Source organism: Penaeus monodon, chromosome 21 (assembly GCF_015228065.2).
Source record: "Penaeus monodon isolate SGIC_2016 chromosome 21, NSTDA_Pmon_1, whole genome shotgun sequence".
Classification (NCBI taxonomy): Eukaryota; Metazoa; Arthropoda; class Malacostraca; order Decapoda; family Penaeidae; genus Penaeus; species Penaeus monodon.
Window position 1 is genome coordinate 17248795 of NC_051406.1, and position 281 is coordinate 17249075.

Consider the following 281-nt stretch of genomic DNA (forward strand, 5'->3'; position numbering starts at 1 on the left):
TTTTAAAGAAATCGTTTCTTGACACAAAACCACCTGCCTCCCGCTAACCCAACGTCCCTCCCCCGTGCACACGAGAGAAGGCAGCGTATCATACTCCTCATCGAAATTCCTTGATTCATTTTTCAGTCCAGCGTCACAACACCCCTTTCAAAAGCCTGTGATCTGTCTCCTTCTATAAATAAAACATGGCGATTTACATTTTCTGTCGAGATCATTTATCATCTCCGATCACAAAGGAAATTCTGCCTTCACGGGGTATAATGCAGACGTCTTTTTCCTTA

At 43.4% G+C, this 281-nt stretch overlaps 1 protein-coding gene across 1 annotated transcript in view; it reads right to left on the minus strand.

Annotated features, from left to right (window-relative positions):
- LOC119586280 (RNA pseudouridylate synthase domain-containing protein 2-like) overlaps positions 1 to 281 on the minus strand; it is a gene marked incomplete at its 5' end in the record, with an annotated part of 99349 nt that overhangs the window by 31013 nt on the left and 68055 nt on the right.